Here is a 14,510-nt window from a genome sequence, read left to right as displayed (position 1 = left end):
TGCCCTTTCTTTCTTCGGCCTAGTCGCTATCTAGTCGGCAGTCGTTTGAAATCGTGCAGGTTTCTGCATGGTTCGACGTGCGTATCCTACTAGCAGTTGAAGTCAGCGTGAAATTAAGTACAGTACAGTAACTATGTGTAAGATCTCCTTCACTTGGTGAGACAAGTTGTAGGGCCAAATAAAGGTACAGAGAGCAGAGAGAGCATAACATAACATAGAGCTAAATATGCACTGTACTTGGGTTGATGGTGTATTATACTGAACGCCCTCTTCCCCCCCCCCCCTGCCATTACATCTTTACTGAATGATTCTGCACAACGTTCCCTGCTGTTAATATTAATCCCCTACTGGGTTTTAGCTTAACGGTATCACTCGGTAATCATCATCATCATGACAGCCTCTGTCCTTCATGCTAAAAATCAGCTGCAGAGAAAAGGACCCTTTGTGTTCTTGCCATTATTATTATTATTATTATTATTATTATTATTATTATTATTATTATTATTATCATTATCATTTACCTCAGCGAATGAAAGCCCATGTATGAACATTTTTTTGTACATAAGCAACGATCAGCTGTTTTACCGACACCTTGTAATCTAAGAAAGAAAGAAAGAAAGAAAGAAAGAAAGAAAGAAAGAAAGTAAGTATAGGGGTACCTAACCACTCCTGAAAACTACTTTCATTGAAGGTTGTACTAGGCCAAACTCTAGAGACCTCTTACTAAATGGTACCATACTACAGGGCAGGTGTAAAAAATAGTTAATGAAACCGTATAATGAAAGGTACAGACTTAAGAGCAAGTGGCGTACTGGCTTATTATCCCTCCCTTCCAGGACCCTTCTTGCAACCACTAACCACCACCTACACCCCTGCCCAAGCAGTATTCGAGCATCGGGCTGGGTGATGTGGTCGCCTTAGAAGTTTGTGCTAGACAATACCCCAAAGAAAGCAGTTGGTTTAAGACAGGCAATAAAGTTTTAAGTTTTACTCCTCTTCCCTCAAATATGAAGAGAGGTACACCATAATGAGGGGTACTAAGCCATTTAAATTCATGACAGAGACCTGATGATTCTTAGCCCTGCTGATCTAGGGTGACACTTGATATAACCAGGCCAGACCCAGTACCTGAATATTTTTAGGTTATCCAAGCCAAACCTGGGTTATATATTGCCCAAAATATGTAGCATCTACCCTGTAATTAGAAGATGCAGCTGTGACTTCACGACTGGTGATGATATAACGGTGCACAATTGAGCATGTTAGGTATTAGTAGATCCACGATCAGCCCTAGCCGTGTCTGATGCAGAAATCCTAACCTGACTTGGGAAGAACGGTAACTTATTTCTTTCTTTCTTTCTTTCTTTCTTTCTTTCTTTCTTTCTTTCTTTCTTTCTTTCTTTCTTTCCTTGAACGCTAGCCTGTAGTAGTAAGGCAAGAGGCAGTGATCAGGTGGTCAGCAAATGGACACATTATTGCTTGAGTTCGAAATTGTCCACTGCCTTAAGTAATAGTCGTATTAGTAGCAGTAATGGTGGTGGTGGTACTACTAGTAAGGTTATGTTCACTATTATCTTACGCCTTTCGTAGATGCCGAGGTGCCGGAAGTTTGTCCCGCAGGAGTTCTTTTTATGCGCCCATATCTACAGACCATCGAAATATCACGCGAGTGAGCCGGTGTCGAACCTGTCAAGTAGGGCTCAGAATGGTCTAATTTTAATTCTAGGACGGTAACAGTAACTATCCGGAGTTCCGATTCGTTCTACTCAATTTATCACTTGCCAAAAGATCGGTCAGCTGACGTACAAACAACAAAAACGAGTGCTTTCCTCCCTTCACCTAACCTAAAACGTCACGACTCTTTGAACTAACCCTTGTCGTCAAAAGGTTACCTTCTCAGTCTTATTTGAAGGGCGTCTCGTCTTTGATAGAAATGAAAGAGTTTTACAAGTTCCTAGGCTTCAAAACTACGTTACATCGCAACACACGCACTTCGAAGATAGCGGGCTGTGTGTAGGCCACTGTACTGCACTGGTGCCCTACCGTTCGTAAGGAAGCCCGGGAGAGACACGAGCGTACTACAAACTTGTAACTTATTGCCGAACCGTGTCGTAATTTGAATAGCTACTTACCTGGAAGAACATAAAAGGAAATTGTTCGACTCTTTGAGGGGCTGCTAAATGCCGCGGTCGGTTGCTAGGACATGGCTTTCATTGTAATCACGACAGTGTCGATGACGTTGCATGGAAACCACCTTCCTCGCGATTTTCAAGGTGGGCGGGGAGTTTGGAAGCCTCGTTCCGCCCTTTAATAATCTTAATATTGGGAGAAATAGGACGTAGAATGATGTTATGTGCCATAAGAGGCCTGCAGGATAAGCTACACTAACCTAAAAGAATAAGAACAGCAAGTTTAGACATAGGGACGTACGATAGGAGGTACGAAAGTTAAAATCCTGGCACGAGTAATTGGAAGCGGTGCTAGGCTCAGCAAGGGTCCCCTAGGTCGACACACACACACACACACACACACACACACACACACACACACACACACAGAGAGAGAGAGAGAGAGAGAGAGAGAGAGAGACACGAATAATAATAATAATAATAATAATAATAATAATAATAATAATAATAATAATAATAATAATAATAATAATGTCGCCGCCGCCAGGTTAGGCCGGTCACCTAGGAGGAAATGCAATACTACGCTAAGCTTCGTTCCTGTATAGCCACACGGGGTCGAAGAGCAGCAAAAGGTCTAGCTAGTTTCAGACGTAACAAAAAACGTGATTTAAGCAATTTCTGCTGGCCTGAGGCAAAAGTTGAAAGTAAGTTGTCGTACTGGGACTGGGAAACTTGGTAAAAAGGGAATTGAGCCAACGGCACGTGGTGTTCCCAAGCGGTCACCCATCCAAGTACTGACCACGCCCAATGTTGCTTAACTGCGGTGATCGGACGAGAACCGGTGTATTCAACATGGTATGGCCGTTGGCGAGAGAACGGAGCTTGAAACGTCCATACGAACCGCAAAGCGAGTTTCCTGGAGGTCTTTGTGGCGCGGGGGCGTTGGCAATGGTGCAGGGGTGTGCTCGGAGGTCGCCGTCGCGGAGCGGGCGCGGGTGGTTGTCGCGCTCCGCGGCGAAACGTAACCTAACTCGACTTAACCCCACTTCTCGTAACCTAACCCCAAAAAAAACGCGCGCGCTGGCGCGCGCGCGCACACACACACGGGAAGTGTCTAGGGTTGTAATAATAATAATAATAATAATAATAATAATAATAATAATAATAATAATAATAATAATAATAATAATAATAATTACTGAAGGTGGTTGTGAAGGGGCCGGCGCTGTAGCGCAGGGGCAGCGTGCCTGCCTCGTAGCTGGGGGGCCCGGGTTCAATTCCCGGCCAGGCAAAGGAATTTTACCTCGTTCTAATGGCTGCTTTGAGGTCCACTCAGCCTGCTTGCTTAGGGGCTGTAGTGCCATGGGGGTTGGTCTGGTTTTCATTGTAAAGGACAAAGCAGGAGGATTTTTAGCAATAAGGTAATGCAGTAGTAGTAGTAGTAGTAGTAGTAGTTCTTCCCTCGTTAGCTTATGATTTGAATGTTTTGCACTGTCTTTCGATGTATATGAAGTAGGACAGATAGATAAAATCAGAGTGGAGTTGATAACAAGGCTAACAGATGCTGCTCTTTTTTTTAAAGGTGTGGTGGCCCTGAAAAGGGCCGTTTGTTAAGAATGCAGCAAGGCAGAAAACCTGGCACCTTACTTGGAGCTGGTGTATTTGGTAACTGCCTTGGTACCCTCACTGACGGCGTGCTTGGCCAGCTCACCGGGCAACAGGAGGCGGACGGCAGTCTGGATCTCCCGACTGGTGATGGTGGAGCGCTTGTTGTAGTGGGCCAGACGGGAAGCCTCAGCGGCGATGCGCTCGAAGATGTCGTTGACAAAGCTGTTCATGATGCTCATCGCCTTGCTGGAGATGCCAGTATCAGGATGTACCTGTTTAAGCACCTTGTAGATGTAGATGGCATAGCTTTCCTTCCTCTTGCGCTTCTTCTTCTTGTCTCCCTTGGAGATGTTCTTCTGGGCCTTGCCGGCTTTCTTGGCTGCCTTTCCGCTTGTCTTGGGTGGCATGGTTGTCTCGGATGTCTCCTAGAAAGTAAATTTTGCGGGCCCCTTGCAATTCTTTTTAAGACCGAGAGGGCTGCATGCGACTAGCCAATGAGCGCAAGCTTACTGCAGCCTTATTGGTTGGCTCGTAACGTTGAGCAACCTTGCAGGCTACAAAACTGGTGCGCAGAGTGATTCGGTATCATTTTCACCACCACCCACCGGATTCGAGAGCCAGCACCTGACCTGAGCAGACGTCACTCCGAGCCAGCACCCTGCTAACCGCCAGCTCACCGTCGTCGCCCGCCAAGAGCCAGCCCAGCCCACTCGCTCTCGCCATCGCCACGAGCTCTTGCCCGCACTCCCGGGCAGCCAATCACGTTCGAGCCTGCCAAGTTCCCAGCGCGGTCCGACTTCCCAGATATACTCTGGGACCTGTCTTTCTGCGGTCTGCCATTTCGCCACCGGCTCTTCGTCCAGCTACTGGTCCTGCCCAGCACGGTGAAGATCTCTTCAGGATAAAGAGCAATTTGTCTGCACTCTGCGGGTACCTGTTCGTGCCTTGTCCCGGCGCGATCCGTTAAAACTACACCTGGTACGACTGGTGCCCGTTGAGTGCCCCTACGCTGGTCCTCCTAGGAGTTTGACCGTTTAGTGCTTCACCGCCCCCCCCCCTCTACTCACCCATCCACCTCCGGGACCCCCTTGGTGGATCGAGTAGACAAGACCCCGGTTCCTCCACCATGACCGACTCCGACTCCTCTTTCACCTCCCTCTCCGAACTTCTTCTTCCTGACTCCGCACATCACCATCCATTACTACATCAAACCAACCTACCTGATTCTGTTTACCTGCCATTTATCCTTCCGTATAGGAGTGATCCCGATCTCAATGCACTCCAGCAACTCCAGGACCTTCATGCACACCGCTTTGTCATTTCCTCTGCCACCTCCCCAGTTTTGGAACATATCCAACTGTTGCAGGAACTCAGTAACGGCTATGTCCTTATCTTCTCCCATGGCGAAGAAGGATATTTCAAGATTCGTGACCAGCTCATCAAACACAGCATTTCCTACCAATGCTGTTCAGATGATGCTCCCACTGCCGTTGCCTCCTGCCAAACCACTCCTCCTGTCAACCGTCTCTCAACCCACTCTCAACCTACCGTCACCTACACTCCACCACCTACCAAATCCAAACACAAACAAACTCAAACCATGCGACCCCGTCCTACCATTTCCAGACTAAACCAAACCGACATCACCATCTCTTCCGAGCCTGTCACCACCCACACCCCACCCTCTACAGCTTCTCAACAGACACAAACCACCTCACCACCCCTGCTACAAACTGACACCGAACCCGGAAGCGAGACTCCTTTAATCTCGCAACCGAGTAAGGTCACTCACTCCAGGTACACACAGACACGGAGTAGGCGTAGAAAACCTGCTCCACAGTCTCTCACTACAACAACACCTCACACTCCCAGAACAGAGACTCGAACCCGTCCCCCCTCCCGCCCTGCCTTAGTGACTCAGTGTTACAACTGCCTTCAGTTGTATCATTCAGCGGCTTCTTGCCCTAATGATACACGCTGCAACAGATGTGGGGGTGATCACCACCACACTGTCTGCACTGTGCCAAAGACCCAGCCGAGGTGCGCGAACTGTGAAGGCAGTCACGCAGCCTCCTATCCTGGTTGTCCATTTTTGAAGAAGGCTATCCGAGATCACTATAGGCAGGCACGTCATTTGCACACTGCTCCTCCACAGGCCCTCCCAGTCACTCCTTCACCAAGCCAAGACAACTCCACTCTTCTCAACTTGCTCCTTATCAGACTTCTCTCGTCCCTTAACCCTCCCCCCATGCCGCCCAGACAACTCCTCGTCAACTAACCCTGCCAATATCGCCAACTGCACCAAGCCCACTTTTTCATAATCCTATTCCCGAAGCACTAAACCCCCGCGTAGCAACGTGAAGTGCTGCAGCAACATCGGCCGTGGTCAACGAGTGGATGGGTGACCACATCAACCTGCCTTGCTCGCCAACCATTAACCCCCACCTCTCCTCCCTCTCGTCCTGGTTCTGTAACTTTTCTCAATTCTCATGATTCCAATTTCAAACTCTTCATGATAGTTAAGCAACATCGGGCACGGCACCACTTAGAAGCTTAAGGCGCAGTCTGTCCTTGCTGTGGAGTGATGCTAAACCCGATCCTTGCTTCACCCTACTCTTCTCGCCCCTAGGGCGCAGGGCACATTCTGTCCAGTCCAGATGTAAAAAGAAGACCGACCACCAACAACAGAACGTCAAGCTACAATAAGAAGAATCTTCAAGAAAAAGCACTCAAAGCCCCAATGGGCTGATAGGCTATAATACTCACGGTGCAGGCCCTGCCTGCACCAATTGAGGCGGTCCTGCGTATCATTTTCGAAGTAGAGCAGCAGAGCATCATGTCAGGACGAGGAAAGGGAGGAAAAGTTAAGGGCAAGTCCAAGAGTCGCTCCAGCCGTGCAGGCCTGCAGTTCCCTGTCGGCCGTATCCACCGTCTCCTCCGCAAGGGAAACTACGCTGAGCGAGTGGGTGCTGGGGCTCCTGTGTACCTGGCCGCAGTCATGGAATACCTGGCAGCTGAAGTTCTTGAGTTGGCGGGCAATGCAGCCCGTGACAACAAGAAGACCAGGATCATCCCTCGTCACTTACAGTTGGCCATCCGTAACGACGAGGAGTTGAACAAGTTGCTGTCCGGAGTGACCATTGCCCAGGGTGGTGTTCTGCCCAACATCCAGGCAGTGCTCCTGCCTAAGAAGACTGAGAAGAAGGCTTAAGTTCCTGTTCTCGGTCAGGGCGTTGGCTCACCGGAAAAATATAAATAAACGGCCCTTTTCAGGGCCACCAACACCTTAAGATAAGAGCTGTTTGTCTATCATGCTGGTATAGCTATCTTACAGAAGTATGGAAAAATCCTGAAGTGATAGAGCAGTTCAGACAACTCTCCTAATAATAATGATAATAATAACAATAATGAGACACTGCAAATATGAGGGCATCTGTAACATTAGCCAGGAGAGCACAAGAATAGCCTTACCTTTGAGGTTATTTATTTAAGGGGGAAATGAGTGAAGTAGCTCCAGGCCCCTCTTAATATTTAATTTTCAGAAGGGAAGGAAGAAGGAAGTACATTATAGATTTCATTTCATTAATGCTGTATAATTCTGTTCTTGACTGCTGGATACTACCGACCTATGCATGTAAGAACACACACTTAACTAGAGAGGAAAGGATACTTAAAGTAGTATATTTACAATACTTTGTGTATCAGATGTGCACGGCAAGGAAGATAATGTTTGTTTTCTCTTGTTAGCATTAAAATGTAGACATCATAACTGATAATGAGGGCTTTTTTTTCCGTGCAGGTTTCGGGGAGATGACTGTTTTGAGAGGGAGAATAGCGCAAGCTACGTTAGAGGAGTACTGTAAGTGGGACTCTGTGCTCTTTTGAGAGGTAAGTGGTGGCCCTGAAAAGGGCCGTTTTTTAAATACTGCATGCTCACAAACGGGAGCACGCTCGGAGGAGACTTAACCACCGAAACCGTACAGGGTGCGTCCCTGCCTCTTGAGAGCATAGACGACATCCATGGCGGTCACAGTCTTCCTCTTGGCGTGCTCGGTGTAGGTGACGGCATCCCGGATAACGTTCTCCAGGAATACCTTGAGCACGCCACGGGTCTCCTCGTAGATAAGTCCCGAAATACGCTTGACTCCACCTCTGCGAGCGAGACGTCTGATGGCAGGCTTAGTGATGCCCTGGATGTTGTCTCGGAGCACCTTCCTGTGACGCTTGGCGCCTCCTTTGCCGAGTCCCTTGCCTCCCTTGCCTCGTCCGGTCATGATAGATCAGTAGAGCTGCGAGTTCAGAGCTAGAATGCGGCTGGCACTCGCGACCCCTCGCTTTTGTTGAAAGTGCCTGGCCCCGGTGACGTCAGCACCGCCCGGCCAATGGGAGTGCAGCTGCTACCGAGGGTGGGGGAAGCGAAGCAATAAAACAGCCGGGCAGCAAGCCCCCGCACCATTCTTCCTGGGACGAGTCGACAGTGAGCACGTGATGGCCCGTACTAAGCAGACTGCACGTAAATCTACCGGAGGCAAGGCCCCGCGCAAGCAACTGGCCACCAAGGCTGCCCGTAAGAGCGCGCCTGCCACCGGAGGAGTGAAGAAGCCTCATCGTTACAGGCCCGGCACCGTGGCCCTGCGTGAGATCAGGCGCTACCAGAAGAGCACTGAGCTTCTGATCCGCAAGCTGCCCTTCCAGCGGCTGGTGAGAGAGATAGCTCAGGACTTCAAGACCGACCTGCGCTTCCAGAGCTCGGCTGTCATGGCCTTGCAGGAGGCCAGTGAGGCCTACCTGGTGGGTCTTTTTGAAGACACCAACTTGTGTGCCATCCACGCCAAGCGTGTCACCATCATGCCTAAGGACATCCAGCTCGCCCGCCGCATCCGTGGCGAACGTGCCTAAGTCCGGTGCTTGTCTTATGGCTGGAGCTTTACCAAACGGCCCTTTTCAGGGCCACCAAAATTTCCTAGAAGAGTAGTTATTGTCTCTCTGGTCTAGGATAGAAGGAAAACGAAAAGAAAAAAAAAAAGCTAGTGGTTCCTCTAGGTTCAAGGAAAAATCTAAGAGTAACAGAAAATAATAATAATAATAATAATAATAATAATAATAATAATAATAATAATAATCTTGAGTACTGAGTACAATAATTCATTAATTAATATCTAGGAGGTGATAGTTATAATAATAATAATAATAATAATAATAATAATAATAATAATAATAACAACAACAACAGCAACAGCAAAAGTGCAGTAAGTAAGGATAAAGAAAAATGTAGTCAAGTACAATAATAATGAAATTCGAAGAGTGAGTCGCCCCGCAATGAGACAAACTAGCCTGTTTAGGAGGCAGAGATAGGAGAGGCCAGGGTTCCAGCCTTGGACAGTGACTGACATAATATGCTCTCTTGGGGAATAAAATTGATGGCCCTGATAAGGGCCGTTTTTCCTCTGCTCTTACGAGAGCAAGAGGTGCGTGTAGAAGGAAGCAAGAACACGAAATGTCCTCACTTCCTTTTTGCTGGAGCCTTTTTAGGCGAGGCCTTGGGCTTAGCGGCCTTTTTAGGCTTAGGTGCCTTAGGCTTCTTAGTGGGCACCTTGGCGGCCTTCTTAGCCTTGGAAGGAGCCTTCTGCTTGGGTTTGGGAGCAGGAGCGGCCTTCTTCTTCTCAGCAGGCTTTTTGGAAATGGCTTTCTTGGCTGCAGCCTTGGCTCCACCAGCCTTCTTCGCCTTGGGGATGCGCTTCTCCTTGGGGGCAGCGGACCGCTTGACAGGGGCTGCGCTGGCCTTCTCCGGCTTGGCAGCCGAAGCGAGCTTGAAGGAACCTGAAGCTCCCTTCCCCTTGGTCTGGACCAGCTCTCCGGAAGCCACGGCAGATTTCAGGTACTTCTTGATGAAAGGGGCCAGCTTCTCAGAGTCCACCTTGTAGTTGGCAGAGATGTACTTCTTGATAGCCTGCAGAGAAGATCCACCTCGTTCCTTTAGGCTCTTGATGGCACTGCCCACCATCTCGGAGGTTTTCGGATGGGCAGGCTTGGTGCGAGGTTTCTTCGATGCAGAAGCCTTGCTCTTCTTGGGCGACGCCTGGGCCGGAGCCGAGGCGGGTGCAGATGCTGCCGATGCTGTTGCTGTGTCAGCCATGGTCACGATCAGAATGTGTTCGCGCTCTCCCCTGGTTATCTGAGTGTATCAGGCTACTCGGACCGCGCAGGAAACAGCAGTGGCTGGCTGTCGGGTGGGTTGCGCGGCGACAAGTTGGGGACGTGCTTCCTAGCTCCTTTCTCGTGCTCCCTGCGTCTTTAAGGGGTGGGTTACAATCAGGGTTCGGTTAGGAAGGGATAGTCAAAGGTTTGACGCTGCTCCTCAGGTGGCAGAAGTACTCGTCACCTTGCTTCGGGCGTCCTGATGGAGGTGCGTTCGATGGGCAGCATTTCACCAGCCGCCTCTCCATGCCGACGTTTAGGGGCGGCCGTCGTCGTCGCGACGCCCCCGGGAGTGACCCCCTCTTACCTGAAGGAAGCCCAATCCTTCCTCTAGCAATGGAGCTGAACGGCCATCCTCAGGCTCTAACCCCTTCCGAGTGAGAGCAAAGGCAAGTCAGCCTTTAGGTAGTTTTCCACAGAGTGAAGCAGACCTGCTGTAATCTGCCTCTTGTAGCTTTGCTTGAAAGGACCTACAGGATAAAGGACATAAGTTAGAAGCTAGCCTCCATGACTCGTTCGACTCCTGCTTTCCTGCAGGTAGCGCCAATCTCGTAAAGTCCTAGCCTTTAGGCCTCTATTTATAAGGCTCTCAACTCTGTACAGTCTCTCACATCCAGCAGCTTTCAGCCCCTGTCGGGGGTCGAAAGCTCAGGTTGGGAAAAGGGACAGCCTGCCCAAGGGAACCTCTAGATGTTTCTTAGGGCATAATTAAATTTCCAGTTCGCTACAGAGCCTGTACCGCCTCAGGAGAGGCTTCACCCCTCGCCTGCTGGATGGAGGCATTGTGAGTCGTATCTTACTGCCTCCAGTGGGCTGCGAAGGCAGGATTGAGAACACCGTGACGGAGGAAGGGGCAGTCAGTCCAGACTCTTCAAAGAACAGATTTCCTGTACCAGGAGATGATAAGTCTGTCAGTTTGATAGACCTGGCAACATCCCTTACCTTCGGTCAAATTTCTTTAGGATGAGAGACCCTTTGAGACAGCAACTCAGCAGATTTATTGGATGGATGGAAGGAAGGAAGGAAGGAAGGAAAGAAGGAAGGAAGGAAGGAAGGAAGGAAGGAAGGAAGGAAGGAAGGACCATGGTTTCCCAACAAACTTCTCTGCAAGACATTGCCACAACTTACAAGGAAAAAATGTAAAGGTTTGAGGTGCTGCAACACTCATACAGCTAACATCTCACTTAAATGGTCCTGAAAGAAAGAAAGAAAGAAAGAAAGAAAGAAAGAAAGAAAGAAAGAAAGAAAGAAGAAGGAAAATAATAATAATAATAATAATAATAATAATAATAATAATAATAATAATAATAATAAGAAGAAGAAGAAGAAGAAGAAGAAGAAGAAGAAAGAAGAAGAAGAAGAAGAAGAAGAAGTTGTGTTTAATGACCCTTCAATAGGAGTTTATTTTTTGAGAGAAGCTCTTGTTTTTACCTTGAATATGTATACTCTGAACGAGGTGAAGCAGAATTTGAAGCCAACTGATCGCGCCGAGACTCGATCTTGCTACCCACCTTCATCATACAGAGTAGCGTATGATGATGATGATGATGATGATGATGATGATGATGATGATGATGGTAGTAATAACTGTATCCAAAATTCAGGTAACATCAGTTTTTACTCGCAAAATGGTTTCATGATTTCTTTGGCTAAGAGAACCATGCGGTAACCCTAACCTCGAAAATGAATTGTCGCTCTCGATTTATAAGATGCCCTTTCTTTCTTCGGCCTAGTCGCTATCTAGTCGGCAGTCGTTTGAAATCGTGCAGGTTTCTGCATGGTTCGACGTGCGTATCCTACTAGCAGTTGAAGTCAGCGTGAAATTAAGTACAGTACAGTAACTATGTGTAAGATCTCCTTCACTTGGTGAGACAAGTTGTAGGGCCAAATAAAGGTACAGAGAGCAGAGAGAGCATAACATAACATAGAGCTAAATATGCACTGTACTTGGGTTGATGGTGTATTATACTGAACGCCCTCTTCCCCCCCCCCCCTGCCATTACATCTTTACTGAATGATTCTGCACAACGTTCCCTGCTGTTAATATTAATCCCCTACTGGGTTTTAGCTTAACGGTATCACTCGGTAATCATCATCATCATGACAGCCTCTGTCCTTCATGCTAAAAATCAGCTGCAGAGAAAAGGACCCTTTGTGTTCTTGCCATTATTATTATTATTATTATTATTATTATTATTATTATTATTATTATTATTATCATTATCATTTACCTCAGCGAATGAAAGCCCATGTATGAACATTTTTTTGTACATAAGCAACGATCAGCTGTTTTACCGACACCTTGTAATCTAAGAAAGAAAGAAAGAAAGAAAGAAAGAAAGAAAGAAAGAAAGTAAGTATAGGGGTACCTAACCACTCCTGAAAACTACTTTCATTGAAGGTTGTACTAGGCCAAACTCTAGAGACCTCTTACTAAATGGTACCATACTACAGGGCAGGTGTAAAAAATAGTTAATGAAACCGTATAATGAAAGGTACAGACTTAAGAGCAAGTGGCGTACTGGCTTATTATCCCTCCCTTCCAGGACCCTTCTTGCAACCACTAACCACCACCTACACCCCTGCCCAAGCAGTATTCGAGCATCGGGCTGGGTGATGTGGTCGCCTTAGAAGTTTGTGCTAGACAATACCCCAAAGAAAGCAGTTGGTTTAAGACAGGCAATAAAGTTTTAAGTTTTACTCCTCTTCCCTCAAATATGAAGAGAGGTACACCATAATGAGGGGTACTAAGCCATTTAAATTCATGACAGAGACCTGATGATTCTTAGCCCTGCTGATCTAGGGTGACACTTGATATAACCAGGCCAGACCCAGTACCTGAATATTTTTAGGTTATCCAAGCCAAACCTGGGTTATATATTGCCCAAAATATGTAGCATCTACCCTGTAATTAGAAGATGCAGCTGTGACTTCACGACTGGTGATGATATAACGGTGCACAATTGAGCATGTTAGGTATTAGTAGATCCACGATCAGCCCTAGCCGTGTCTGATGCAGAAATCCTAACCTGACTTGGGAAGAACGGTAACTTATTTCTTTCTTTCTTTCTTTCTTTCTTTCTTTCTTTCTTTCTTTCTTTCTTTCTTTCTTTCCTTGAACGCTAGCCTGTAGTAGTAAGGCAAGAGGCAGTGATCAGGTGGTCAGCAAATGGACACATTATTGCTTGAGTTCGAAATTGTCCACTGCCTTAAGTAATAGTCGTATTAGTAGCAGTAATGGTGGTGGTGGTACTACTAGTAAGGTTATGTTCACTATTATCTTACGCCTTTCGTAGATGCCGAGGTGCCGGAAGTTTGTCCCGCAGGAGTTCTTTTTATGCGCCCATATCTACAGACCATCGAAATATCACGCGAGTGAGCCGGTGTCGAACCTGTCAAGTAGGGCTCAGAATGGTCTAATTTTAATTCTAGGACGGTAACAGTAACTATCCGGAGTTCCGATTCGTTCTACTCAATTTATCACTTGCCAAAAGATCGGTCAGCTGACGTACAAACAACAAAAACGAGTGCTTTCCTCCCTTCACCTAACCTAAAACGTCACGACTCTTTGAACTAACCCTTGTCGTCAAAAGGTTACCTTCTCAGTCTTATTTGAAGGGCGTCTCGTCTTTGATAGAAATGAAAGAGTTTTACAAGTTCCTAGGCTTCAAAACTACGTTACATCGCAACACACGCACTTCGAAGATAGCGGGCTGTGTGTAGGCCACTGTACTGCACTGGTGCCCTACCGTTCGTAAGGAAGCCCGGGAGAGACACGAGCGTACTACAAACTTGTAACTTATTGCCGAACCGTGTCGTAATTTGAATAGCTACTTACCTGGAAGAACATAAAAGGAAATTGTTCGACTCTTTGAGGGGCTGCTAAATGCCGCGGTCGGTTGCTAGGACATGGCTTTCATTGTAATCACGACAGTGTCGATGACGTTGCATGGAAACCACCTTCCTCGCGATTTTCAAGGTGGGCGGGGAGTTTGGAAGCCTCGTTCCGCCCTTTAATAATCTTAATATTGGGAGAAATAGGACGTAGAATGATGTTATGTGCCATAAGAGGCCTGCAGGATAAGCTACACTAACCTAAAAGAATAAGAACAGCAAGTTTAGACATAGGGACGTACGATAGGAGGTACGAAAGTTAAAATCCTGGCACGAGTAATTGGAAGCGGTGCTAGGCTCAGCAAGGGTCCCCTAGGTCGACACACACACACACACACACACACACACACACACACACACACACACAGAGAGAGAGAGAGAGAGAGAGAGAGAGAGAGAGAGACACGAATAATAATAATAATAATAATAATAATAATAATAATAATAATAATAATAATAATGATGTCGCCGCCGCCAGGTTAGGCCGGTCACCTAGGAGGAAATGCAATACTACGCTAAGCTTCGTTCCTGTATAGCCACACGGGGTCGAAGAGCAGCAAAAGGTCTAGCTAGTTTCAGACGTAACAAAAAACGTGATTTAAGCAATTTCTGCTGGCCTGAGGCAAAAGTTGAAAGTAAGTTGTCGTACTGGGACTGGGAAACTTGGTAAAAAGGGAATTG

General features: G+C 47.2%; 1 non-coding gene across 1 annotated transcript; it reads right to left on the bottom strand.

Annotated features, from left to right (window-relative positions):
• Positions 1-2,879: 2,879 nt before the first annotated feature.
• LOC137500660 (5S ribosomal RNA) lies at positions 2,880-2,998 on the bottom strand. Its single transcript, XR_011018168.1, has one exon. It is a non-coding gene; the product is annotated as a 5S ribosomal RNA (ribosomal RNA).
• Positions 2,999-14,510: the final 11,512 nt, after the last annotated feature.

The sequence above is a fragment of the Anabrus simplex genome, chromosome 4 (genome assembly GCF_040414725.1).
Source record: "Anabrus simplex isolate iqAnaSimp1 chromosome 4, ASM4041472v1, whole genome shotgun sequence".
Classification (NCBI taxonomy): domain Eukaryota; kingdom Metazoa; phylum Arthropoda; class Insecta; order Orthoptera; family Tettigoniidae; genus Anabrus; species Anabrus simplex.
The sequence above is the reverse complement of the archived record's forward strand: the minus strand, read 5'-3'. Positions and strand labels throughout refer to the sequence as shown.